This window comes from Suncus etruscus, chromosome 16, assembly GCF_024139225.1.
Source record: "Suncus etruscus isolate mSunEtr1 chromosome 16, mSunEtr1.pri.cur, whole genome shotgun sequence".
In the NCBI taxonomy this organism is placed as follows: domain Eukaryota; kingdom Metazoa; phylum Chordata; class Mammalia; order Eulipotyphla; family Soricidae; genus Suncus; species Suncus etruscus.
The window spans coordinates 66,192,330-66,219,550 of record NC_064863.1 but is presented as its reverse complement, the minus strand read 5'-3'; the positions used below and the strand labels follow the sequence as shown (position 1 = coordinate 66,219,550).

Genomic DNA, 27,221 nt, shown 5'->3' with positions numbered 1-27,221 from the left:
AGACCCCCAGCGAACACCATGTACAAAGGTAAAATCCAAATGGATTAAAGACCTTGATATCAGAACTGAAACTATAAGGTATATAGAACAACATGTAGGTGAAACACTCCAGGACATTGAGACTAAAGGCATCTTTAAGGAGGAGACAGCACTTTCCAAACAAGTGGAAGCAGAGATAAACAGATGGGACTATATTAAGCTGAGAAGCTTCTGCATCTCAAAGGAAATAGTGCCCAGAATACAAAGGCCACCTACTGAGTGGGAGAAATTATTCACCCAATACTCATCAGATAAAGGGCTAATATCCAAAATTTACAAGGTACTGACAGAACTATACAAGAAAAAAACAACTAACCCCATCAAATAATGGGGAGAAGAAATGAACACTTTGAAAAAGAAGAAAGGCAAATGGCCAAAAGGCACATGAAAAGATGCTCAATGTCACTAATCGTCAGGGAGATGCAAATCAAGACTTCTATTTTCATCTGTTCATTTTCTTTGAGTAATTTTTCCATTGTCTGATCATTAGCTTTAAGGCTTTTTTAAAATCTCTTCTGCTGTATGAAGTTGTTATGCATCTCATTTTCCAGCCCACTAATTCTATCCTCAGGTGCTGTTACCCTGTTGGAGAGCTTATCCACTGAGTCTTTCAGTTCATCTACTGAGTTTTTCAGACCTGTTATTTGACCTGATATTTCAGTTTGGAGTTTTATGATTTCTATCTTCATATTCTCTTGATTCTTATTAATGTTCTATTCTATACTTTCTTTGAGTTTTGTGAGCATCCTCCATATTTCCTCTTTAAACTCCATATCTGAAAAACTAACTAGGTGGTTGGCTGTTGTCAGGTCATCAGAGTTTCCATCTTCATTCTCTATGCCTGATGTTGGTCTGCGTAGTTTTCCCATTGTCACACTTGTATTGTGGGTTTTTCTACGAGTTGTGGTGGTATTCATTGTCTAGGTGGAGTGCGTGGCCATGAAGCCAAGCGGCCATGCTCCTCTGCTTCCACCCCTTCCGGTGGGAAGACTCACCTCAGAAGCGAGCCCTCAGGGGATGAATGCCAGGGACTATCAAGGTTTTCAGGCTGGAGCAAGCAGTGGGAAGCCTCAAAATATCTGCCATGCTTAAGAGTTCCAACAGAGTCAGCTTTATCCACAGTTTCCTGGCAGGGAAGACTCACCTCAGAATAAGAGAGCCCTCAGGGGACGATCAAAGTTCCCAGGCTGGAGCATGCAGGGAGAAGCCTCAAAATATCTGCTGTGCTTAAGAGGCCCAGCAGAGTCAGCTTTATCCACAGTTTCCGGGCAGGGAAGACCCTGAATTCTATTTATAGGGGAAAATATATTACCATCTTAATCTTCCAATTTATCTATGCCTTCCCAAATCATTCAAATATTCACCTTAACTTGACTGTCAAAAATAAACTTGAGTGAAGATGGTCAACTGTCAATTTCCCTGAAGATTCTCCTGTGAGCAGATTCACTCCCCAAAGAGAAATAATATGAGCTACATATACTCAATTAACGCTCAAAGAGGGAGGAAAGAAGGGATGGCAATTAAAAATAAAACATCTTAGTTATTACCTCTCTATAGCATTAAAAAATAATAAGGAACAGTCTCTTTCATTTCCATTTTAGTTTGAGTCTAAGTGTCTCTGACCTTGAAATTATGACTTTTTCTGCCAACTTTCAAAACATAAATTCTGGGACTTAATTTTATGGAGTTTTTTTTTTAAGGGTTGGGGGTTTTTGAGATTCTGTTTTGTTTTAGAGCCACACACTATGCTGCTTAGGGCTTATTCCTAGTTCTGTGCTCAGAGATCACTCCCAGAAGTACGGTGGGACTCTGCCAACAAAAGTTGGTTGTGTGCAAGACAAACACCCTACCCCCAGTAGTATCTAACACCAGGAAGTTTAATTCTGAAAGACCCATTTGTCATCATACATGAGCCACATTCTCCAGATCTGCCTTATCAGTAGGTAAGACAGAACAAAAGTAAGCAGATGGAACCCAAAATAATTTCTCTACTATTTTAGAATTCAGGTAGGAAAGAAAAAACATGTCATTTGCTTCTCAACCTCTTAATTCAACTATAAAGCAAAAGACATCTCTTTAGTGAGGTCACTGGGTTGTATTCAATTAAGGTAAGTTCACCTGGGTTGTACTGTCAAGGAAAATTGTGAAAAAGCATAGAAGTGTTTCAAGTTGCAGCTCCAGGGAGAATGGATAACTGTCCATATCTACTACTATACTTTGATGGAATGCTATGATGGATCTAAGCTGATAACACTGAGACTCTCTAAGGCAGGCACTAAGCATATCAGGAGCTCTGAAACCAATCAAGAGTGCTTCACAGGCAAGTTTGACAACAGGTTTTGTCTACCATCTCTCTCAGAATGCATTGTAGGCTAAGACTCTTACTAACCAACCATTTCTCCCACCCTTCTTTTCACAACTTAACACCTATGTAGTTTAAAGACTCCCTTTCCACACCTGCTGTTTTCCTCTTCTCTTCATAAATATCATCTATCTTATATGTCTAATTAATCCTGGTGCTTATTGACTTATCAGTTAAGGTTCCTCGAGTCATTTTGCCTTTCAACACACAGAACATACAATCTGTTTTCCCTAATCCCATAAATCCTGGTGAGTGCTCTACTTGCCCAGTATCCAACCTCACCAATGACTTCTTTTTGTTTGTTTGTTTTGGGTCACACCTGGCAGCACTCAAGGGTTACTCCTGGCTCTACGCTCAGAAATTGCCCCTGGCAGGCTCGGGGGACCATATGGGATGCCAGGATTTGAACCACTGTCCTTCTGCATGCAAGGCAAATGCCTTAGCTCCATGCTATCTCTCTGGCCCCCTCACCAGTGATTTCTACACAGAACCTTGAAGTACCCTTTATATTGGAATCCTGCATCAACAATCCATTTGTAAATTGGTAAGAGTATCTTTATAATTTCTGCAATTGAGTTATTGAAAATGTTTTATATTTTTAGTTTTCACCAAATGTGTATGGCCTAGATTCCTTACTTTCTGAGAACCTTGAAAGATCTATTGGAAGATCTTGTCTTAATATGGCCATAAACTTTTTTAAGCCTTTTGTATAGGCTTATAGAACTAGGCCTCAACTTTCATCTAAGGAGAATCTTTGGAAAAAGAATGCCCTGAGGTTTGCTCTTCTACATGACCTCATTTAGCCGTTTCTAAGTGGAACAGTAATGACCACACATTTAAAAAAAAAAAAAAAGAAAAAGCACTTTCTGAGCAGTGCCAAAATTTCAACATATTATCCTTGGCTCACAGAAAGTCCTGGGAGGCCTTTTTATTTTCAGATGAGGAAAGCAAGGGTCTCCTCAATTGTCACTCAGCTGTGTATAAGACAGCTAAGAGTGATCATTCTTTTTTATTTTTTCCAAATGCATCTTTATACTTTCAATAACATAATGTCCTCCCTTCCCACTAGTAACAGTTAGAGACTAGTGTAGATGTTTTGTAAATTTTCAAGCAGAGATTATAAAATAATCAGTCAGACGGACAGGTCTGATCTATAGATAGGCCAGATTTGCCCCACATAGTAGAGTGTGATAAATATCTTCATTGGTGAGGAGACAATCAGACCATATTTTCTTACAAACTTCTCCATTAGTACCTGTCAATATAAAAGATTGTAGCCAGAAAAATATGCAGCTTTTATAACTATAAAGAATTTGTGTACAGAAGGCAACTAAATCATAAACCTAAAACACAATAGTGTTAGAACACTGTTTTTACACAAAAAAAAAAGGTGTCTGTCCCTCAGCTTCCTCTTTCTTTTTCACCAATTCCCTTGACATGTAAAAGTCCATCTACACTAGACTAGCTTGATAAGTACTATTGTCTCTCACTTAACCCTCTCCCTCCGAGTTGGCTTTAGGCTTGTAGAATAAAGAGAGGTTTCACTTTGGTGGGCCCAGAGACTACAAAGCTAGAAGTCACCTGACTCCATGTCTTTCTCTCTCATGGCTATCTTGTTATATTAACTCATTCAGTGACCTTGCTTCATACCTGCTTTCCCTTTTTCCCTCAGGATTACAGTGTAGAATTATTCACACAAAAGGATGCATGTGAAAAATTGTTATAGTGTCCATCGATTTTCTGCTAATGGAAGCCATTATTTCCTTCTTTGACTCACACATTCCAATATAGTTCTAGTTGGACCTTCCAAGCTAACTTCAGGGCCTGTTCCAGCCAATCTTCCTTTCATGTGACAAAAGAATTGAATATAAAGGACCATACCTTGATACTTATGGGTTCAGTTTCTTTTCTTTTTTTTTTTTTTTTTTGGTTTTTGGTTTTTGGGTCACACCCGATGGTGCTCAGGGGTTACTCCTTGCTGTCTGCTCAGAAATAGCTCCTGGCAGGCACGGGGGACCATATGGGACACCAGGATTCGAACCAACCACCTTTGGTCCTGGATTGGCTGCTTGCAAGGCAAACACCGCTGTGCTATCTCTCCGGGCCCTTGGGTTCAGTTTCTGAAGTTTCTCAGGTCTTGTCCTAGTCATACAGTTCTCTTGTTCAAAATCTGAGGATGTGAAGTCGTACTCCAAAAACTTTCTAAAATGTATATCATGTTGCATCCACCCAAAAAAAAGAATATGCAGAGTTCTCAGATTTTTATTGGTATTGTAAACCAATAGTACCTTAATAATAGTAATAAATAATAATAATAATAATAATAATAATAATAATAGTAATAAGCTGGTTCTGGATTCAGGAAACACTTCTGGAAGGGCATAAGGGACTATATAGGAGATTAAACCCAAAGTCAATGTGTCTCACCCTTTATATTATCTTTTCAGCCTGATATATGAAGTTTTTGGTGGGTGGGTTTTTTGGGCCACACCGTGCAACTTTCAGAGGTTACACTGGCTCTGTGCTCAGAAATCACTTCTGACAGGCTCGGGGGACCTTGTGAGATGCCAGGGATCAAACCAGGGTCCTTTCCAGGTCGGCTGCATGCAAAGCAAAAGCCTTCCCACTGTGCTATCAATATGAACTTTTAATTTTACTTTTGTTGAGGTTTTTAGTTTTTTTAAAAAATAAATATTCATATTTAGGAGTACAATGTAGGTACCACATCCAGCAGCAAACTGTCAGAATTTATGTATGACCATGTTCATTTATGCCTTTTATTAGGTAACCATTTGCCTATATGATTGCTTTACAATGTTTAATTCTGAGCCTGTATTTACCTTTGAAGGTCAAAGTGTTCTCCTAAATAGGAGAAAGTCTGATTTAATGAATCAGGATAAAAAACTGTTTTGTTCTTTTGATTGATGAGTTCAGTCCACTGACATTTATTTTATTTATTTATTAATATCTTTATTTAAACACCTTGATTACAAATATGATTGTAGTTGGGTTTCAGTTATGTAAAGAACAACCCCCTTCACTGGTGCAAGATTCCCACCACAAATGTCCCAAATCACCCTCCTCCCCACCCCTACATGCACTCTAGACAGGCTTTCCACTTCCCTCATTCATTCGCATTGTTATGATAGTTCTCAATGTAGTTATTTCTCTAACTGCACTCACCACTCTTGTGGTGAACTTCATGTCATGAGCTGGACCTTCCAGCTCTCCTTTCTTTGTCTCTGAGGATTATTGCAAAAGTGTCTTTTATTTTTCTTAAGACCCATAGATGAGTGAGACTATTCTGTGTCTGTCTCTCTCCCTCTGACTTATTTCAATCAGCATAATAGATTCCATGTACATCCATGTATAGGAAAATTTCATGACTTCATCTCTCCTGACGGCTGCATAATATTCCATTGTATATATGTACCACAGTTCCTTTAGCCATTCCTCTGTTGAAGGGCATCTTGGTTGTTTCCAGGGTCTGACTATTGTAAATAGCATGGCAATGAATAAAGGTGTAAGGAAGAAATTTTTGTATTGTATTTTTGTGTTCCTAGGGTATATCCCTAGGAGTGGTATAGCTGGATCATATGAGAGCTCAATTTCCAAGTTTTGGAGGAATCTCCATATCGCTTTCCATAAAGGTTGGACTAGAAGGCATTCCTACAAGCAGTGAATAAGAGTTACTTTCTCTCCACATTCCTGCCAGCACTGCTTCTTCTCATTCTTTGTGATGTGCACCAATCTCTGTGATGTGAGGTGGCACCTCATAGTTGTTTTGATTTGCATCTCCCTGATGATTAGTGATGGGAAGTATTTTTATGTGCCTTTTGGCCATTTGTATTTCTTCTTTATCAAAGTGTTTGTTCATTTCTTCTCCCCATTTTATTTATTGCAACTTTTTTGGGGGGGCCACACCCGTTTGATGCTCAGGGGTTACTCCTGGCTAAGCACTCAGAAATTGCCCCTGGCTTGGGGGGACCATGTGGGACATCAGGGGATTGAACCACGGTCTTTCCTTGATTAGAGCTTGCAAGGCAGACACCTTACCTCTAGCGCCACCTCGCCGGCCCCCTTCTCCCCATTTTTTGATGGGGTTAGATGTTTTTTTCTTGTAAAGTTCCATTAGTGCCTTGTATATTTTGGATATTAGTCCCTTATCTGATGGATATTGCATGAATAGTTTTTCCCATTCAGTGAATAGCTCTTGTATCCTGGGCACTGTTTCTATTGAGGTGCAGAATTTTCTCAGCTTAATATAGTCCCATCTGTTTATCTCTGCTTCCACTTGTTTGGAGAGTGCTTTTTCCTCCTTGACGATGCCTTTAGTCTCAATGGCATGGAGTATTTTACCTACATATTGTTCTATATACCTTATGGTTTTAGGTCTGATATCAAGGTCTTTAGTCCATTTGCATTTTACCTTTGTACATGATGTTAGCTGGGGGTCTATGTTCACTTTTTTGCAAGTGGCTAACCAGTTGTGCCAACACCACTTGTTGAAGAGGCTTTCCTTGCTCAATTTAGGATTTCTTGCTCTTTTATCAAAAATTAGGTGATTGTATGTCTGGGAAACATTCTCTGAGTACTCAAGCCTATTCCACTGATCTTAGGGTCTGTCTTTATTCTAATACCATGCTGTTTTGATAACTATTGCTTTGTAATACAGTTTAAAGTTGGGCAAAGTGATGCCTCCCAAATTTTTTTTCCCAAAGAGTGCTTTAGCTATTCGAGGGTATTTGTGTTTCCAGATGAATTTCAGAAGTGTTTGATCCACTTCTTTGAAGAATGTCATGGGTATTTTTAGAGGAATCACATTAAATCTGTACAATGCTTTGGGGGGTATTGCCATTTTAGTGATGTTAATCCTGCCAATCCATGAGCAAGGTATGTGTTTCCATTGCCTAGTGTCCTCTCTTATTTCTTGAAGCAGTGTTTTATAGTTTTCTTTGTAAAGGTCCTTCACATCTTTGGTCAAGTTGACTCCAAGATATTGAGTTCATGTGACACTAATGTGAATGGGATTGTTTTCTTAATGTCAATTTTTTACCCATCATTATTGGTGTATAAAAAGGCCATTCATTTTTGCATGTTAATTTTGTAGCCTGCCACCTTGCTATATGAATTTATTGTTTCTAGAAGCTTTTTGGTAGAGTCTTTAAGGTTTTCTAAGTAGAGTATCATATCATCTGCAAACAGTGAGAGTTTGACTTCTTCCTTTCCTATCTGAATTCCCTTGATATCTTTTTCTTGCCTAATAACTATAGCAAGTACTTCCAGTACTATGTTGAATAGCAGTCATGAGAGAGGACAGCCCTGTCTTGTACCAGAATTTAGAGAAAAGGCTTTTATTTTTTCTCCATTGAGAATGATATTTGTCATTGGTTTGTGGTAGATGGCCTTTACTATATTTAGAAAGGTTCCTTTTATTCCCATCTTGCTGAGAGTTTTGATCAAGAATGGATGTTGGACCTTATCAAATGCTTTCTCTGAGTCTATTGATATAATTATGTGATTTTTTTGTTGTTGTTGTTGATGTTGTGTATTATGTTGATAGGTTTACGGATGTTAAACCATCCTTGCATTCCTGGGATGAAACCTACTTGATTGTAGTGAATGATCTTCTTGATGAGGCATTGGATCCTATTAGCTAGGATTTTATTGAGGAACTTTGCACCTGTGTTCATCAGGGATATTGGTCTGTAATTTTCTTTCTTTGCAGCATCTCTGTCAGATTTTGGTATCAAGGTGATGTTGGCTTCATAAAAGTTATTTGGAAGTGTACCCATTTTTTCAACTTTATGAAGGAGCCTGGCCAGGATTGGTAGTAGTTCCTCTTGAAAGGTTTGAAAGAATTCATTAGTGAATCCATCTGGGCCTGGGCTTTTCTTTTTGGGCAGACATTTGATTACTGATTCCACTGACATTTAGAATTCATTTTTAACTGGCAATAAATTGTTTTGTATAAATAACTTCACTAAGTGTTTTTACAATATACATGTTTCTTTATTCCTATCTATGTTATCACTACACAAGTCAGATATCAAAGTACAAGGGGGGGATAAAGTTTCCATTTGCTTTTGGAGTTCTAAGTTTATATACCTTTTTATATTTAGAAACAAAATGTGGAAAATGACAATAATATTAAAACCATTTAGGATGAGAATTACTACCTCCAGGTTGTCTCTGTGGAAGGAAAAGAAAGCCTTTTCCATATTTCTTGAGAACTGTTTTACCGATCATGAATTACGCTGAGTTAAATAAACCAGAGGGAAAGGGATAGATATCAAATAATCTTACTTATTTGTGAGATATAAGAAAAATAAAAGTGGGGCCAGTGCCATACCATAGTGGGTAGGGTGTTTGTCTTGTGTGCGGCTGACCTAGGTTTGATCTTGAGCATTCCATATACTCCCCTGAACCCACCAGGATTGATTTTTGAGTGCAGAGCCAGTAGTAACTCCTGAGCACTGCTGGGTATGACCAAAAAACAAAAATGAAAAAGAAAAGTATGGTAATAATATTCAGAGACAATAGTTTCCAATCCATGGTAGAAAGGTTGCCACAAAGAGTGTAGTTAGAGGGCCCGGAGAGATAGCACAGCGGCGTTTGCCTTGCAAGCAGCCGATCCAGGACCAAAGGTGGTTGGTTCGAATCCCGGTGTCCCATATGGTCCCCCGTGCCTGCCAGGAGCTATTTCTGAGCAAACAGCCAGGAGTAACCCCTGAGCACTGACGGGTGTGGCCCAAAAACCAAAAAAAAAAAAAAAAGAGTGTAGTTAGAGTACAGAAGGGTCTACTGTGACAACAATAGATGGAATTGATCACTCTGAACAAGAACTGGGTGCTGAAAGGGAAGAAAATGACTTTCATGGTACCCCTTCGTCAACTATAATGCAAATCATAGTGTCAAAGATGAAAAAGAGAGAGAAGCAAAATGACTGCCCCAGCAATAGGTGGGGGTGGATGTATGGGAGGGAAACTGGGGAAATTAGTGGCTGGAAAAGTGCCCTGGTGAAGGATGGTGTACATTCTATGACTGAAACTCAATTATGAACAATTTTGTAACCACAGTGCTTAAATATTAAAAAATCTTTTTAGACTAATTAATAGGTAATCAGACTAAGGATCAGAGGAGTAGAATTGAGATGAGTTCATACATCATTTCAAAGTTTCCTTTTAAAAGAAAGGAAGTGTGAGATTCAAACTATTAGTGTTCTTTATCAAGCAGCCAGATTGATGTACTGCAGAAATGTCATTTGCTTTCCACATGGTCAACCCAGGTTCCATCCCTGGCACACCAGGTGGTCCCCTGAGCAAGATTAATTCCAGAGTAGAGCCAGGAGTAAACCCTAAGAACTGCTAAATATGACCCCCTCAAATAAAAAAAGTGATTAATGAAGATCTTGATAAAAAATTTAAGATTAACACACTTAATATGATCTTTCCTCATGGCCAAAATAACACTCAAATTATTTCATTTTCCATATTTTGTTCATTAATATTAGACCTCTATTTTCTTTTTCTAATCAGTAATATTAGATTTAAGAGAGAAAAAAGAAGAAGCCATCTGTTTTTTTCTAACCTGCTTCCAGCTATGCTAGCTCAGTATATGTTTAGAATATAATTTACTTGATTAGTGCGAAAGGGAAGCAGAGGACAACAAAGCCATAAATGCTAGGATGTTTTTGGCTCTGCCTCAATCTATCAATAAACAGCTGAAATTCAATGTTTCTCTGTAGTCTTGCTTATGCTGTTTAATTTACATATCATGTGCTTTTATTTTTTCAGTTTCTTTATAGTAATCCTATACTTTTGTCCCCAATAAAATTCGAGCCCTAGTGTTCTCTGTTGCCCCTTTTATGTGCTTCCCTCTCTCCCTTCTCTCTAACATCTTTCTAAGCCTCTTCCCTCCCCCTTCTCTCTTTCCTCTCTCTCCTCTCTCTTTATCTTTCTCTCTGTCTCTGTCTCTGTCTCTCTCTGTCTCTGTCTCTGTCTGTCTCTGTCTGTCTGTCTGTCTGTCTGTCTGTCTGTCTCTCTCTCTCTCATGTCCACTTCTTATAATTGTGTGGTTGGCCCTGCCTTTGTAATGCTAATTGACGAAGGGAGCTAGATACGGAAGGGCCCCATGGCAAAAAAAAATTTTTTTTTGAAGAAATTACTCTTGTCACTAGCCCTAGTGCTATCAGGACCCACCTCACTAACCTTCCTTTCTTGGCTTATCGGACCTCAGTCTCAATTATGGATGCAGAAACTTTCAAAATAGACTTTTACCTAAATAGAGAGCTCCATGAGAGCAGATTGGGAGAAACCATACATAAACCAACTTGGAACAAAAGAGATATGCCCATATGTGTTGCCAGTTCATGCACACTGTGCCCGACATACATGTTGCCCACACCTCCCCTATTGAGATCAATACTGGAGCTCTCCACCTTTAGATAAACCCATGTTCTCTTTTGCTTCACTCACTTTCTGTCTCTTTCTCTTCCTCTCCCTCTCCCTCCTTTCTCAAAATTTCCCAATAAAATCTGATTTTACTTCACTGATGAAATGTGGGTTCATTGCCTTTCTCTCAAAAGAAAGGACTGGGTAAGGTCTAGAGTTGACTTTGCTTTCCTTTTCAGGGCAAGGTTCACAACTCTGGATGTCCCTGCCTTTCCTACAGGGATCGGAAGTAGAAAGAAAGCAGTAGATTTCTTTCTACAGGCTGTTGCCTATCTCCTCTGTTGTCGGTGGCTTCTATCTGGCAACGCCAGCTGGAGTTCAATGAGCCAGCTTCAGGGGAGCGGGTAAAAACACGAACCAGTCGACGGGATAATATTGAAGAATGAGACCACATAAATGGATTATATGGGGACCCACGTTCTAGCTAGGAGTTTTATAAGGGTTTGTAAAAGTCAGTCATAGGTATTGAGAAGATTGTTTACTATTGCAAAGCAGAGTTTAACAGTATACAATACATTAAGCTATGGGTCTAAGCAGTAAGAATTTTTAAGTTACAAAGGAGAAGGTCACAACTCTGCAAACTAACTTCAGATGCAAAATAAGGGATTAGTGAGAAATAGAAAAAAATCTAGAAATACTATCCTCACTGGGATGGGCTTTTAGAGGTCGAGTGAAAGACAGAGCTATTTCCACTACTAAGGTATAGTTTCCATTTTGGGAAAAAGTTAGTAGCCCAGGGGTTGCATTCTGGCTATGCTCTTGCATACCAGAAACCGAGACTTTGCAAGGACATTTTGAAAAAGAGAAAAATATTGTCTTTGATTTGGTGCTAAATATTGTTCAGAAAAGTTTTTTTAATCAAGGCTATATTTTTCCTGTAAATACTAAAGAAGGGGAAATTAATTTTAAGGTCAAATAATATGAAGGGAATATAATGTCAGTACCATAACACGAATCTCAGGAATATCTCTTCAGGAATTCCTCAACTCTCCACGAAAGGGGCAACATATTCGCAACTGGCCTTGTGAGGAATCCCGTGGGGTTCTCTCAATTCTCTGCACCAGGAAAATTTAGGGATACATCTTGTGGGCCTACTGAATCCCCCTGTAATGGAGATGCCTATGCATGGCCCGACACTTCTCCCTAAGTCACCCAGGGACCCTCACATCAGCATCACATTTCAGTTACATCAATGGTAACTTAAAATGCATGGCTTAATGGAATATACTATGCATCTGCAAAGAAAAAAATTGTGTACATATACCACACTTACATTATCCACTCGTCTGTTGAGGGACATCTAGGATGATTCCATATTCTGGCTATTGTGCAGTGGCTACTCCCCAGGATACAAAAACATACATTCAAAAGGACATATGTACCATGTAGGATACCAAGAGGGGAATTGATATTTAATATGGCAGCTCTATTTTTACTTTACTGAGAAATCTTCATTTTTTTTCTATAGATGTTGATCCAAATAAGTCAGCACTAGGTAAGAGTTCCTTTCTCACCACTTTTCTAACAACACAGAGTGCCACTTGTTACTTCGCATCTGTTCCAGGAAAAATATTAAGAAAGAAGTAAAAATGAACAGGGAGCAGGGACCTCAGGCAACTCAGTAGTAGAGAAGTGTGGGATGTCTGTATATCTGAAACACAGAAAAAACAAAGCTGAAAGCATGAAGTAAAATTGCAACAACTTAAAAATGTACCTGTCAAAAAGAATCTGGGTAGTGCTGAGGGAGAGGGAAACAAGATTGGTGTTATTTCTCTGCACCAATGCCCCCCATCACCAGTGTCAGACATTGAATATATAATACTAGGATTTGTACAACATCTTTAGAGATGACTCAAGGCATCTTTATACTGCAAATCCCACTAATGCCCCCACTTAAAACCTCTTTTCTTGCTCTCTGATTGATTTTCTTTTATATCTGGCATGCCTCTGCTCAATTTCAGCCTTTAAGAATGTCTTTGCCTAATTTGCCTCTAGTAAGATGGTTAGCTTAATCTGGTTATCTCCTCTTTGATAATTAGTACACAGATAACATGGTTTCTAAGGTTGTTGCAGCAAAGGCAGGACCAGCAATTAACTCTGCTCTTTGATTTGATGCTGCCATCTTCTGGTCAAAGTAGTAATCGCATGTTGATCTGCTCCTGAAATTTACTCTTCGATCCCTTTCAGATGACTTACTTGACTATGTAGGTTGAAGACGAAATAATGAGGCAGGGATGGTATACTCTCAATTACCTCTGCGTATTATCCGCCTAGTATGTTTATCAAAAACTGAATCAACACATACACACAGAGCGTGTGTGTTTATTTTTTAAGTAGTGTCATGTGACAAGTACGCATTCAAAATTTTTATTTTGAGAAGTATTATGAGTAAAATTAGGATCAGATTGAATTTCTTTACAGTCGTTTCAGAATTGGATTTCTTTCTATTTTATCTTCTTTTTGTTTTTGTTGTTGTTGCTGCTGCTGCTGCTCCTGCTATTCCTTTTGCGTGGGCCACAGCCAATGGTACTCAAGAGTTATTCCTGGCTCTACATTCGAACCTGGGAACCACATGATGTGCTGGAGATTGAACACTAATTGACAGCACTCAAGGCAAACACCCTACCTGCCGTACTATTGCTTGGGCTCCCTAAATTTCTTGAATTTTGATTTTCAGGGAGGGACTTCAGAGCATAAAAACCGGCTAACCTTTGCAAAAGCTGGCTCCCTGTGTGTGACACCAGGCGGGGAAAATCCGCGAAAGTACACCGGCCCAGTGGGGCTCAGCTGTGAAAGACTGTGAGTGTGACCTGTCCATGTCTGTCTACTGTCCTCTTGCGTGAAACTCTTGCGAGTGGGGCAAAAAGAGCCTCCAGAAACCTCGCTCGCCCAGACGCCATTTTCAGGGAGGGACTTCAGAGCATAAAAACCGGCTAACCTTTGCAAAAGCTGGCTCCCTGTGTGTGACACCAGGCGGGGAAAATCCGCGAAAGTACACCGGCCCAGTGGGGCTCAGCTGTGAAAGACTGTGAGTGTGACCTGTCCATGTCTGTCTACTGTCCTCTTGCGTGAAACTCTTGCGAGTGGGGCAAAAAGAGCCTCCAGAAACCTCGCTCGCCCAGACGCCATTTTCAGGGAGGGACTTCAGAGCATAAAAACCGGCTAACCTTTGCAAAAGCTGGCTCCCTGTGTGTGACACCAGGCGGGGAAAATCCGCGAAAGTACACCGGCCCAGTGGGGCTCAGCTGTGAAAGACTGTGAGTGTGACCTGTCTATGTCTGTCTACTGTCCTCTTGCGTGAAACTCTTGCGAGTGGGGCAAAAAGAGGCTCAGAGGAGCACGGTCGCTCCGCTTCGCTACGCGGCCATGCACTCTTTCTAAGGAAAGAACTCCATTGCAACAAGAAGGAAAAATCACACTAAGAACGGCGCTATATCACAGAAGCAAACATTTCTCTCTGGACTGTCTTCTCTGTTGCATGCTCGGGCCTAAGATTTGACCCGGTGTGAGGCTTCATCCACGGAGGACTCCCCTCCCTTAGAGGCAAGTCAGCCCATCCAGAAAGGGAGGAGCCAGAGGAGTGTGCTGCCTACATCATATAGACAATGAATACCACCACAACACGTAGAAAAACCCACAATACAAGTGTGACAATGGGGAAACAACGCAAGCCAGCATCAGACATAGAGAATGAAGATGACAATTCTGAGGACCAGATAATGACTGAACAACTAATCAACCTCTCAGATAAGGACTTTAGACTAGCAATATGGAAGGTGCTCAACAGACTCCAAGAAACCATGGATCGAGTTGAACAGAACACTAATAAGAACCAAGAAAATATGAAGGCAGAAATGACAAAACTCCAAACTGAAATAACATGTCAACTAACAGGACTGAAAAAGTCAGTAAACGAAGTGAATGACAAAATGGATAAGCTCTGGGACAGGGTATCAGAAGCTGAGAATAGACTTGGTGCTGTGGAAGATGAGATACATAACAATTCCATACAGCAGGAGAGATTGGACAAAAAACTTAAAGCAAATGAGCAGACAATGGAAAAATTAGTCAAAGAATGGGAACAGACGAAAATAGAAGTCTATGATAAGATCAACAGAAACAACTTAAGAATCATTGGAGTCCCAGAGACCCAGGAAGAAAATTTCCAGGAAGAATCAACGGTGAAGAACATCATTAAAGAGAAACTTCCAGAGCTAAAGAATATATGTGATCAAATCCTGCATGCCCGAAGAGTACCAACCAAAAGAGACCCCAGAAAAACCACCCCAAGACACATCCTAGTCACAATGACAAATCCCACAGATAGAGACAGAATTCTGAAAACAGCAAGATCAAAAGGGGAAATCATGTTCAAGCAAGCTTCCCTGAGATTTACAGCAGACCTGTCACCAGAAACGCTCAATGCCAGAAAGCAGTGGTGGGATATTGTGACAAGACTGAATGAAATGAATGCTTCACCCAGAATACTATACCCAGCAAAACTCACTTTCCGGTTTGATGGAAGAATACATGGTTTCACAGACAAAAAACAGCTCAGAAACTTCACAGACACAAAACCAGTCTTAAGAGAAAAACTGAAAGACCTAATCTAAGACAAGACTACCCAAAAGACACACCAAATTTTGAAATAAAGATGGCGTTAAATCCCAGGACAATTCTTTCTCTCAACGTCAATGGACTAAATGCACCAGTTAAGAGACACAGAGTGGCTAAATGGATCAAAAAACTCAATCCAACCTTCTGCTGCCTACAAGAAACGCACCTGAATAGTCAGAACAAACATAGACTCAAAATAAAAGGCTGGAGAAAAGTTATCCAAGCAAACAACACCCATAAAAAAGCTGGAGTGGCCATACTAATATCAGATAATGCAAACTTTATACTCAGGAAGGTTGTAAGGGACAAAGACGGACATTTTATATTAATCAAGGGGTACGTAGAGCAGGAAGAATTCACTCTCCTAAACATATATGCACCGAATGAGGGGCCAGCAAAATATTTAATACAACTGTTGACAAATCTGAAAAATAATATCAACAACAACACAATAATTGTGGGGGACCTTAACACGGCTTTGTCAACACTGGACAGGTCAACCAGACTGAAACCCAACAAGAATATACTAGACCTGAGGAGAGAAATGGAAGAAAGAGGCCTAGTGGATATATATAGGACACTCCATCCCCAGAAACCTGGATACACATTCTTCTCCAATGTACATGGGACATTCTCCAGGATAGACTACATGCTGGCACATAAAACATACCTCCATAAGATCAAGAGGATAGAAATTTTGCAGGCTACCTTCGCTGACTACAAGGCTCTGAAATTATTTGTGAACTCCAAAGGGACTCAGAAGAAACACTTTAACACCTGGAAGTTAAACAGCCTCATGCTCAATAACCAGTGGGTCCGAGATGAAATCAAGGAGGAAATCAAAAGGTTCCTGGAAACAAATGACAATAAAGACACAAACTCTCAGAACTTATGGGACACAGCAAAAGCAGTACTGAGAGGAAAATTTATAGCTTTGCAAGCACACATCAGGAAGGAAGAAGGAGCTTACCTGAGTAGCTTAATGACACAGCTAATAGAACTAGAAAATGCTCAACAAAAGGACCCAAGAATAGGAAGACAGAAGGAAATAACAAAGCTGAGAGCAGAAATCAACGAAGTGGAAACTCAAAAAACAATCCGAAAGATCAACGAAAGCAGAAGTTGGTTCTTTGAAAAAATAAACAAGATTGATAGACCACTGGCAAACCTAACAAAGAAAGAGAGAGAGAGAAACTTGATAACTCGTATCAGGAATGAAAAAGGAGAGATCACTACTGATATGACAGAGATTCAAAGGGTAATCAGAAACTACTTTGAAAAACTCTACGCCACTAAAAATGAGAACCTGGAAGAAATGGATAAATTCTTGGACTCTTATAATCTTCCACGGTTGAAGGAAGAGGATGTAGCATATCTAAACACCCCCATCACCATTGATGAAATTAAAACAGTAATCAAATGTCTGCCGAAAAACAAAAGCCCAGGTCCAGATGGATTCACTAATGAATTCTATCAAACTTTCCAAGAGGAACTACTGCCAATCTTGGCAAGACTCTTTCATGAAATTGAACAAACAGAAACACTTCCAAATAGCTTTTATGAAGCCAACATCACCTTGATACCTAAACCAGACAGAGACGCTACCAAAAAAGAAAATTACAGACCAATATCACTGATGAATGCAGATGCAAAGATCCTCAACAAAATCCTGGCAAATAGGATTCAATGCCTCGTTAAGAAGATCATCCACTACGATCAAGTAGGTTTCATCCCAGGAATGCAAGGCTGGTTTAACATCCGTAAATCTATCAACATAATACACAACATCAATAACAAGAAAAATAAAAACCACATGATCATATCAATAGATGCAGAGAAAGCATTTGATAAGGTCCAACACCCATTCTTGATCAAAACTCTCAGCAAGATGGGAATGGAGGGAACCTTTCTCAATATAGTGAAGGCCATCTACCACAAGCCAGTGGCAAATATTATCCTCAATGGAGAAAAACTGAAAGCCTTCCCTCTAAATTCTGGCACAAGACAAGGCTGTCCTCTCTCACCACTCCTATTCAACATAGCACTGGAAGTACTTGCTATAGCGATTAGGCAAGAAAAGGATATCAAGGGAATCCAGATAGGAAAGGAAGAAGTCAAGCTCTCACTGTTTGCAGATGACATGATACTCTACTTAGAAAACCCTAAAGACTCTATCAAAAAGCTTCTAGAAACAATAGACTCATATAGCAAGGTGGCAGGCTACAAAATTAACACACAAAAATCAATGGCCTTTCTATATACCAATAGTAATAAGGATGAAATGGACATTAAGAAAACAACCCCATTCACAATAGTACCACACAAACTCAAATATCTTGGAATCAACTTGACTAAATATGTAAAGGACCTATACAAAGAAAACTATAAAACTCTGCTCCAAGAAATAAGAGAGGACACACGGAAATGGAAACACATACCCTGCTCATGGATTGGCAGGATTAACATCATCAAAATGGCAATACTCCCCAAGGCATTATACAGATTTAATGCCATCCCTCTAAAGATACCCATGACATTCTTCAAAGAAGTGGATCAGACACTTTTGAAATTCATTTGGAACAATAAACACCCTCGAATAGCTAAAGCAATCATTGGGAAAAAGAATATGGGAGGAATTACTTTTCCCAACTTTAAACTGTACTACAAAGCAACAGTTATCAAAACAGCATGGTATTGGAATAAGGATAGGTCCTCAGATCAGTGGAATAGGCTTGAATACTCAGAAAATGTTCCCCAGAGATACAACCATCTAATTTTTGATAAAGAAGCAGGAAATCCTAAATGGAGCAGGGAAAGCCTCTTCAACAAGTGGTGTTGGCACAATTGGATAGCCACTTGCAAAAAATTAAACTTAGACCCCCAGCTAACATCATGTACAAAGGTAAAATCCAAATGGATTAAAGACCTCGATATCAGCCCCAAAACCATAAGATATATAGAACAGCACATAGGCAAAACACTACAGGACATTACAGGCATCTTCAAGGAGGAAACTGCACTCTCCAAGCAAGTGAAAGCAGAGATTAACAGATGGGAATATATTAAGCTGAGAAGCTTCTGCACCTCAAAGGAAATAGTGCCCAGGATACAAGAGCCACCCACTGAGTGGGAGAAACTATTCACCCAATACCCATCAGATAAGGGGCTAATCTCCAAAATATACAAGGCACTGACAGAACTTTACAAGAAAAAAACATCTAACCCCATCAAAAAATGGGGAGAAGAAATGAACAGACACTTTGACAAAGAAGAAATACAAATGGCCAAAAGACACATGAAAAAATGTTCCACATCACTAATCATCAGGGAGATGCAAATCAAAACAACGATGAGATACCACCTCACACCCCAGAGAATGGCACACATCACAAAGAATGAGAATAAACAGTGTTGGCGGGGATGTGGAGAGAAAGGAACTCTTATCCACTGCTGGTGGGAATGCTGTCTAGTTCAACCTTTATGGAAAGCGATATGGAGATTCCTCCAAAAACTGGAAATCGAGCTCCCATACGATCCAGCTATACCACTCCTAGGAATATACCCTAGGAACACAAAAATACAATACAAAAGCCCCTTCCTTACACCTATATTCATTGCAGCTCTATTTACCATAGCAAGACTCTGGAAACAACCAAGATACCCTTCAACAGACGAATGGCTAAAGAAACTGTGGTACATATACACAATGGAATATTATGCAGCTGTCAGGAGAGATGAAGTCATGAAATTTTCCTATACATGGATGTACATGGAATCTATTATGCTGAGTGAAATAAGTCAGAGAGAGAGAGAAAAACGCAGAATGGTCTCACTCATCTATGGGTTTTAAGAAAAATGAAAGACACCCTTGTAATAATAATTTTCAGACACAAAAGAGAAAAGAGCTGGAAGTTCCAGCTCACCTCAGGAAGCTCACCACAAAGAGTGATGAGTTTAGTTAGAGAAGTAACTACATTTTGAACTGTCCTAATATTGAGAATGTATGAGGGAAATGTAGAGCCTGTTTAGGGTACAGGCGGGGGTTGGGTGGGGAGGAGGGAGATTTGGGACTTGGGTGATGGGAATGTTGCACTGGTGATGGGTGGTGTTCCTTTTATGACTGAAACCCAAACACAATCATGTATGTAATCAAGGTGTTTAAATAAAAAAAAAAATTAAAAAAAAAATTTCTTGAATTTTCCAGGACTTTATGTGGTTGGAGTTCATCTGCCAAAAAGATTGTAAGATTCTTGTTGAGTGGATACAGACCCACTTTCTAAAGAAAAACTAGATAAAACGACTTACTCAACATTTATATCAAAGTCACAGAATTTAAACCAAGCACATTAACAATCCATGCTAATGTACATTTTAAGTTAGCTAAAACTAAAGATAGTATTGTCTAAAAAACGAGAAAAAACAAAAATAAAGAAATGAGATAGAACAATAAGACTTCTGATTCATAATCTGCCCCTCTCTTTTGTGTTTAGTCATTAAATACCAAATCAGTGACTAAAGTGAATATTAATTTAAACCCTTGTTCACTTTGAATTTTTAAGTATTCAAAGTAGATTTTTTTCAATATTAATTTTTATTTTGACCAAAGTGGATCACAAATCTTTCACAGTAATATTTTAGGTACATATTGACATTGAATCAGGGGAATTCCCACCACCAAAGTTGTCCTCCCTCCACCCCCATTCCCAGCATATCCCCCTTCCTTATCCCCTGGGCTGCTAATATAAGTGATCCCCTCTGTGTCTAGCTTGTTGTAGTTTGGGTATCAATTCTGTTGTCATTGGCTTAGGGTTTGGTGTAGATGTTTTTATACTCTTCTACAGATTAATTTAAGTTCATCTGCTTCATCTTTCCAAAGATTATAGAAATGAAGCTTATGAAGAATTGATTATAGTTCATGCAACACATTTGATTCTTTTTATTATATTCTTTTCTCATGTTGGACAGGAGCCTCATAGCCTCACATATAACCATGTTTTTAAGTACAAGAAAATGTTGTTCATGTTTTATTTTGATATTTTGTATTAACTTTCTGGAGCAGAAGCTGAGGGAGATTGTGGGCAATATATTTCACATGCCTAGAGCAAAGAGAATAATGGATTTCATCAACTTGGTTTTTTTTTTAATAGCATTCCTTGATTAAAGTCCCTCATGAATACTTTCTGATAAAATTTCTTCCTAAGAAGAGTTTTGATTCCCTTGAATAATAAGCATAATTTTTCCAGTTGATAAGAATATAATAATTGTTTCTTCTGGTACTTTATCGCGCTCTTACAGATCCTTCTATTGGAGCCTAAATTCCTGACTTTCAAAAAGGCTTTATCTTCTAGTGTTAATGGTGTTGTTTCTTAGATGGTGGTTATTTCTTTGAGGGCCCCAGGCCCAGGAAACTAAGCCATCACTCCTCATCTAACAGATATCTTTCTCTTGGGCTACAAGATTTCATATCTAGGGCTTCAGAACTACAAAAGCAGCAAAGATGTTTTTAAAATGTGTTTTGTTTGCTGTTGGGTTCAATTCTGGGCATCACTAACAGATGTTTCTGGTGAAATTTCCCCTGAAAGCCTATAAAATAACTGAACTTGGACTTTTGCAACTCAAAATATATAGGCCTGAAATTGGAGTACCCACACAATCCAAGTCAATAGCAGAGCTATCATCTTGTTTTACTCTATAAAACAATTAGCCCTTGGTCTTCCTCACAAAGCACACTCACTCAGTAAAGCCATCACAGAATTCTTGAGCCTCACTATATAGTTCTGGGAAAAAGTCAGGCATTACTCTAGATACTTCTATGTAATCTTATGCCTTTCTGGGGCTGGTGAAGGGGTGGGTGGAAGGATAGATATGCACTGCAGTCTGGTAATTATCACAGCTCCATCTATTTTTATGATAGAATTAGAAAGCCTGTCTCGAGTACAGGTGTAGGGGGGTGGGGAGGAGGGAGATCTGGGAAATTGGTGGTGGGAATGTTGCACTGGTGAAGGGGGGTGTTCTTTACATGACTGTAATCATACAACTATAATCATGTTTGTAATCATGGTGTTTAAATAAAGATAATTATAAAAAAAGAATTAAGCATGCAAGAAATTTACTAGAGTTGGACTACTTGAACAGTATATGATATTAAGTACATTTATTTGTAGTGGGCCAATCAGGTTGGCCATATGCAACCCAACTATCTTACCCATATTCATTTCTATCTTTACAGATCACCAATTATTAATAATTTTATCCTTTTCTTTTTTTTTTTTTTTTTTTGGTTTTTGGGCCACACCCGGCAGTGCTCAAGGGTTACTCCTGGCTGTCTGCTCAGAAATAGCTCCTGGCAGGCACGGGGGACCATATGGGACACCGGGATTCGAACCAACCACCTCTGGTCCTGGATTGGCTGCTTGCAAGGCAAACACCGCTGTGCTATCTCTCCAGGCCCCAATTTTATCCTTTTAATAAATAAATAATTCCTGAAAGAAGTTAAATCAAATTATCATCAACCTACCTACCTTTAACTGTGGGTTCAGTATTTGTATAGTCGCTCAAAGAAACCATTATCACAAATTGGATGGCTTAAAACATGAGAATTTCTACTAATCGATTTTTCAGTAGAAATTTGACATCCAATGTGTCTGCAATCTCTGAAAAGGGATGCTCTTCTAATCTCATTGTCTTCTATTGGAGATTGGAATGATGGAATGAATCATCTCCTTGTCTTCCAAATAAGATCATATATCCTAAGATTGTGTGATTGCTTCATGGGGAGCCAGCACATTTACTTTCTTGTATAATTCCTAAGACAGATTCAAATGTTAAATCTGCCCTTTGACTAAAATAAGAACTGGAGTATGTGTCATCTCAGCTTCAATCTTTGAATGTGGACTTGGGAAAGGTCTGAGACATCAGGCAAGAAATGAGGACTCAGTACTCCAGTTAGTGAGAAGAGGGTAGTTCACTCCTAAGGAGTAATTAGAGAAATAATAGGTGGTGTTCTAAGATCTCCAGATGATTCAAGACTAAAAATGAACTTTTTAGCTTTTATGAAAGAGAAATTGAATGTGGGGAGAGAATAAAACCTAGGAATCCTATAGAATTCTTTAGTGGGATGAAAATAAATCTGTGGTCTGTCTTTTTCAAAGGTTTCTTTATTTCTGAGAGATGGAAGGTAAATTACCCATTATCCAAGACTAGAGTGTACTCTCCAACTTTTCATCTCCTCAAGTGGAGGATCTTCTACTTGGACCTTGTATTCCCTCCACCTTTCAAAGTACAAGTACCATAAATTTAGGGAAAAAAGAGAATATAAAGATGTTTCACCTTCTCTTCTCATTGTCTCTCCCTCCTTTCAAAGTACATATTCCTATTGATTCCCAAGGTTTTCAAAGGTTGAACTTCACTGGGGGAAAATCTAACTTACCTGCTCAGCTCAGGCAGAGTACAGTTAAAATTGTGCCTTGCCTGCGACTCAGATTCTTCCCAGAAAGTGATTGATGAGCCTCTCTTACGAAAGCCTCTGTTCCCTGACCCAAATCAGAGCTATAGGATGTGCCATATCAGCCTCAGATCCTCAGATTCCTGTGGGGTCTAGCCAGGTGTTTGTTTGTTTATTTATTTTGGGTTTTGGGCCACATCTGGTGATGCTCGGCGGTTACTCCTGGCTATGTGCTCAGAAATCGTTTCTGGCTTGGGGGACCAAATGGGACCCCGGGGGATCAAACCACAGTCCGTCCTAGGCTAGCACGTGAATGGAAGATGCCTTACCACTTGTGCCACCTCACCAGCTCCGCCAGGTCTTTATTTAAACTGCATGAGAATGCAACTACTTTTGACATATTCTGCTTTCCGGCCATACTTCTACAATTGAAATATTGGAGAAAATGTAATTTTATCTTATATCTTTATGTATCAGTCTTTTCTTAATTCTGGGGAAGAGGAATCCATATGGCCTGTTCATATGACCTTTTTCTTTATAGCTATGCATATGAATGGTGCTCAAACAGATAATGACCATGTTAAAGATTAGCATTTTCTTTTTTTTTTTTTTTTTTTTTGGTTTTTGGGCCATACCCAGCATTGCTCAGGGGTTACTCCTGGCTATCTGCTCAGAAATAGCTCCTGGCAGGCACGGGGGACCATATGGGACACCGGGATTTGAACAAACCACCTTTGGTCCTGGATCTGCTGCTTGCAAGGCAAATGCCGCTGTGCTATCTCTCTGGGCCCAAGATTAGCATTTTCACTACAGCAATACTTTGAATATCCTTTCTGCTTTATGGAACAGGAAAAAGCTCAATTAAACTTTGAGTGGACACACATCAAGTGATGTCTTTGTCATTCTGTTTCTTCTATCACTTTCATGAACTATTATTTTTGGAAAGTTACTACTTGAAGTTTAGGAAGTGAAAAATGGACTGAGCTCCTTAAACAATATCACAGTTTCATATGGAACATAAGGAAATTTTGCTTGAATATAGAAAGCTGTAAACTCGACAATGATCTCTTCACAAATATCTAGGCAGCACGACTACTTCTGGCTATAGGATCAAGTTGTTTCTGTCAGAGCCAATACTAGAAAAAAAATTTTTGAGGGTACTTAGTTGTTGTGTTAGGGTGCCATTTATACTCAGCTAACCAGTAAAAACAAATTCAGCAAAAAATTTTATTCAAAAATTAAATTAGGGGCCGGAGAGATAGCATGGAGGTAAGGTGTTTGCCTTGCATGCAAGGTCGGTGGTGTGAATCCTGGCATCCCATATGGTTCCCCCGAGCCTCCCAGGAGCAATTTCTGAGCATAAAGCCAGGAGTAATCCCTGAATGCTTCTGGGTGTGACCCCCCCAAAAAATTTATTTGAATATATATTCTCTATAAAGAGCTATTACAATATTTACTTTATTGACACCAAAATTGTAATAACGTCTCTTCTGAAAACCTTTTAAATGTAGTAGTGAGCAAAGTACTAAATTCCAAAGTTCAATGAAAATGTGTAATTACTAAATTGAGTTCTTCAGTATAGGTAATGATTAAATGTAGCAGTTATATTAATAACTCAAAATGAAAAGAAAAGGGAAGGAAGAGGAAAAAGATTTATAAAATAAGAAAAGGACAAGAAAATATCATTTAGTTTGCATCTACACGTGGGGTTGACTCAGAGTTCTTCTCAGTCTGTATTTGCATCTTGCTCGTCCTTTCTCTGTAGTGGCAAACAAAGTGGGGCTAAATGCTTTCATGGAACTGAGAAAGTGCCCATCCTGGTCTGGATATTGATAATATGTGTAAACACTGAGAAATAATGAGAGTCAAATAAGGAAGAAGTATATGTAGGAAGAATGATGGAGGCTGGAAAAGGGCAAAAAAAAAAAAATCCTGAGGTATTTATGTTAGTGTAACAGTGTAAACTTATGGTTTTATGGAAACAAATTATGTATTCATACATGGATGTATGTACTTCGAGATGCTTATAACAAAAGAATAAGATATCCCAGGAACAGTAAGTATACTAAATACCCAGATCTTAGATATAAATAAGATTGGAGGTGAACTATACAATAAAATATTGCTAACTACAGTCACTATACTTTATATTTGAAAGTTGCTCATCGTAGATCTGAACTCTCAACCCAAGGAAAAATATAAGCATTATGTCAGATGGATATAGTGTTAATGGTTTACTACTCACCATGTTTGAATCATGCTGTATACCGTAACCTAATACAATATCTAAATTCTTAGATAAAAGCAATTAAGTACCATCATATGTTTCTTATGAAAGACAGTTTGCATTTTAAAATTTGATCGATATTTACCACCTTTTGCCCAATAATTTTACTTTTGGAAAATGAAACTATCCTATGCTCTTTAGATATATGCATCTGTAATTTTGAGTAATGCGAATGTTACAACCATTCGTGTAAACTAAAAATTGTGTTGTACATAATATTTACCTATAATTACTTATAAGATCTGAAAGAGCAAGGATGAGGCATTATTTTAGAGTGATTGTTAAAGAGAGATACAGAAAAAGAGTGTAAGCTACCTTTGGAAACAGATTCTACCTATCATGGGAGAAATGACCATTCCCCTAGGACTATCTTTAGGGTCTGCATTTAGTGTGCCATTTGTAGAACTGACAATTAGTTTTAGGCAAGTTAAAGTACCATTTTTGTTGTTGTTGTTGTTGTTTTGTTTTGTTTTGTTTTTGAGTCACACCCGGCAGCATTCAGGGGCCACTCCTGGCTCATAAATCGCTCCTGGCGGGCTCGGGAGACCATATGGGATGCTGGGATTTGAACCACCATCCTTCTGCATGCAAAGCAAACGCACTACCTTCATGCTATATCTCCGGCCCCCAAAGTGCCATATCTAAACACAGGTATTAACATCAATGCAATTGCAAGAGCTTATGCTTAAGTGATCTTGTTGGAAGATTAAAAATATAGAATAGATCCAGCAATCACAGCTGCAACCACCACATAATAATCAATAGCTATATCAGACACCAGTGTGCATCCAGTCAGATCTTAAAAGTGCTAAGCTAAAACACAAATGTCATGTCTGCATTCAGCTAGCTCTATAGACTCACTTTGTTCTTAAAAGATATGTAACAAGTTATAACAGCTGAAATCTGGCAATTTTGGGATGAAGGTCAAGTCCCCACCCTACAGTAGCCAACCCAGCTACACTTACCACTCACAATCGCCATTTTACCAATGGCCCTTCTTTACCACTCATATAGCTCTCTGCTGAGACAACAATCTGACCAAAACTCCAGGTATTCTGGCATTTGGGCTGACATCTTCAGGACATTTTTGGATTGAGTGTAGGCACCCTTCCCACCTTCTGGAAGCCTAGCAGCAGAAACCAGGTCCACAAAAGCTGCAGTGTCGGCAATAGTGCTTGGGATTTCTGGACAGTGTGAAAACTCTAATTTTTTAAATATGTCATCTCCTTAGGAACTCATCAATTTAGATGCCAGTATATATATGAAGCCACTTAATGTTCAAAAACAAAAGTAACAGAATGATCAATGAGCAACAAGAGTTACTAAACCTTCTGACAATGACTTAATGACCTCATGACCTCATTGCAAGATACAATAATTTTTTTTCCTGTTGCTGTACTCTTCTTTTTTCTTTTAATAACTTTGCTTCAACTTACCTAGAAACAAATGTATTATGATAAACTATGCCAACTATGCGATACATGGTCTTTAAATAGAGCAACATATATATATACATACATACATATGTATGTATGTAGGTGTGTGCTCTGCCACACTGAGAAAGATCACTCATGATGGCTTAAAACAACAACCATTTATTCTGTCCATAAGACTAATCTTATTACCTAAATTGCTGCAGTACTACAAAGCCATAGTGACCAAAACAGCATGGTACTGGAACAAAGATAGACTTTCAGGTCAATAGGTCAGAATAGAATATTCAATGACAAACCAGAGAAAGTTGAAGAAGCAAAATTAAAAGCAAGATATCCTCATCTGGAACAAAAGCCTGGAGGCTCAGATTTCTTAAGGAAATGATTACAGAAAAGGCAAAAATATTTGATTCTGGGGATTATAACATGGCTAAAGCAAAAAAAAAAAGAAGAACAAGTAACTTCCTGCTGCAGCTCCAGATAAAGCAGAGGTCACTGGTGACCAAATCCCCACTCCAACAGGACCTTCCTCAATGGAAACCATCTCTTGTTGCTAGCAAGCCGCTTGGCTGATTAAAAGAGCTGA

General features: G+C 38.9%; 1 pseudogene; it reads left to right on the top strand.

The window, feature by feature from the left end:
• The first annotated feature begins 978 nt into the window (after positions 1–978).
• On the top strand, positions 979–27,208 carry LOC126032192 (cAMP-regulated phosphoprotein 19-like; annotated as a pseudogene).
• The last annotated feature ends 13 nt before the right edge of the window (positions 27,209–27,221 follow it).